Source organism: Mastomys coucha, unplaced genomic scaffold (genome assembly GCF_008632895.1).
Source record: "Mastomys coucha isolate ucsf_1 unplaced genomic scaffold, UCSF_Mcou_1 pScaffold18, whole genome shotgun sequence".
Lineage (NCBI taxonomy): Eukaryota > Metazoa > Chordata > Mammalia > Rodentia > Muridae > Mastomys > Mastomys coucha.
Window position 1 is genome coordinate 85,647,009 of NW_022196900.1, and position 2,296 is coordinate 85,649,304.

General features: G+C 56.7%; 1 long non-coding RNA gene across 1 annotated transcript in view; it reads left to right on the forward strand.

The window, feature by feature from the left end:
* The first annotated feature begins 1,257 nt into the window (after nucleotides 1-1,257).
* Nucleotides 1,258-2,296, forward strand: part of LOC116096697 — a 7,032-nt gene continuing 5,993 nt past the window's right edge. The window contains exon 1 of the long non-coding RNA XR_004121083.1: nucleotides 1,258-1,519. This is a non-coding gene — a long non-coding RNA (uncharacterized LOC116096697). The remainder of the gene's footprint in view (nucleotides 1,520-2,296) is intronic.

A 2,296-nucleotide genomic window follows, 5' to 3' on the forward strand; every position in this document is an offset into this window, starting at 1 on the left:
GAGGGGTGCAGTTTTAAATCCACCTTGCCCCTCCCAGTCTCTGCATTTACAAGGTGAGAAAACCAGGCACTCCCTCCAGAAGAACCCCTTGGGACTCCCTGGGATAGCCACAACTGTCGCACTGACAAGGGAAGACCAGGAATGCCATCTCAGCCTTGGGATTGGAGGCCTTCCTCATTCCCTAGCCCCCACCCTTGGAGACTGGAATGTGACCCGCGGAGGGATCCCGCAGCACGCCGGGAAGGGCTGCAACAGCGTTCCAGCCCGATGGCTGCATTGAATGGGGGAAGATGGGGCGGCGACCTCGGAAACTGCGAGGGTCTGGGGGGACAGAGAGAAGGTGCAGTGGCACGGTGGGGGTGGATTCGGGGAACCAGTTGGACTCCCGCTCGCGCACGGGGGAGGTCCCCAGCCTGGTTTCCTGCTTCTTCCCCCTACCTTTTGTTTTCCCTCCCTCCTGCAAACTTTCAGACTGTTGGGGGTAAAGGTTTGGAGAACAAGTGTGTGTGTGTTGTGTATGCACGTCCATGTGTATTATACACAGCGCCTTAGAATCTGCCTATGACCCTGTGTACAGCTAGGTGCCTGAGACACTGGACAACTGTACCTACATGACTCATATGTGCGCCTGTGTGTCAACCTTAGCGTGGGTGGAGCTCATGTGGCCATGTAAACCGTATGCACAGGTATATGTATGTACCTGTGCCTCAGGATCTGTGTCCGGGTGCCAGTGTGTGGGAGTGACTGTGTATGCGGTTTTGGTCTCTGCACCGACATACATGGGAATGGGTGTTGTGTGAAAGATGTGAAAATGTACGCGTGCCCGCCCGCGGGTGTGAGTGGGTACGTGTGTGTCCGTAAGCATGTGAGGGGTGGGATCTGAGCGGATTCCCGGCCCCCCCACTCTCACGCCCACCAGGCCCCGGGAGGGGACAGCGCAGCGCAGCACCGGCGGCGACTGCAGGGACCCTCCTCCCCGCCTGCCCCGCCCCCACCCCTACCTGCGGGCCGCTTCGCCGATCGCCCGAAGCGCCAGAAGCTGCGGGTCCGGGGGGCGCTGGGGGCCTTCCTCTTGTGGTGTGAGTTGCCCATGGTGAGTGCGGGAGCCGGCACAAGCACCCAAGCGCGGCCCAGCCAGCCCGGCCGCCGGGCCCGCAGCCCCGGGAGGGAGGCAGCGAGACGCGCGGGCGGCCACCGCGGGCGCCCCCAGCCCCAGTCCGGCCACGCCCCCTAGCACTGCGGCCAATGGTCATACCGGGGGTGGGGCCAGAGGAGGGGCGGGGCCTGGCGCGCGGCCTGCCCGCTCCACCCCTCCAAGAGACCAGGGAGACCTGCTGAGCCGCCCCGCCCTGAGCGCTCTGGGAAAGGCTCCGATGGTCCAGGTTGGGTAGGCGGGTCCGGGAATCTCCCAGCCCAGCTGCCTGCATCTCAAGGAGGCCTGCAGAGGAACTGGGAGAGTAGGGGCTGGCCTCCAGACAGGCAGGACCCTGCTGCTGCTGGGCCCACCAGCCACCACCCCGTGAGTGTCACATGTTTGTGTATCGCCTCTCTCTTGACGATTACCTGCACACGTATCGAACTAACTGTATCTCTGAACTTAGGGAGCTGAAAATAAGAGCAGCATCGTTTTACTAAGTGCTCAGTGTGTACAACGCACTGTGCCGCTTTCATGTGGGGTTTCACTTCATCCACAAAATAATTCCACAAGGCACTTCTGTAATATCCATTTACCAATGGGGAAACTAAAGTCCCCTGAAATCAGTTGACTGACCCATATTCAAGGAGCATTAATCTGCAGAGCTAGGAGTCACATCCCGACTCACCTATACCCACATTTTTCCTTGCCTTTCTCTGTCTCCTTGTTTATCTGTTTCTGTGTGACCTTGAAAGACGCATGCCTGTGCATCTGTATGTAACTGTGAGCATTAATATGCATTTGTATTTGTATAGGTAGATGTGACATATACACTCCATCCTAAACATCTGGGTGGTCTCTGGCTAGTATAATCATGTGTTGAACATGTGTCCATGTTCCTGAGTCTGTTTTCATGTTGGAATGTGTACTTTCCGTGAATTTAGTTAGCATTGTGACTGTCGCACTCAGGGTAGCAGAGTACCACTGATTTGTTTGTATTTACATTTGTAACCACCTGTCTCTGTGGTCTCTGTGTGTGTCTGTGCATATACATATATATGCATAATGTTTATCAATAAGACTATGCTCATCTTTAATCCCAGCACTTGGGAGGCAGAGGCAGACGGATTTCTGAGTTCGAGGCCAGCCTGGTTTACAGAG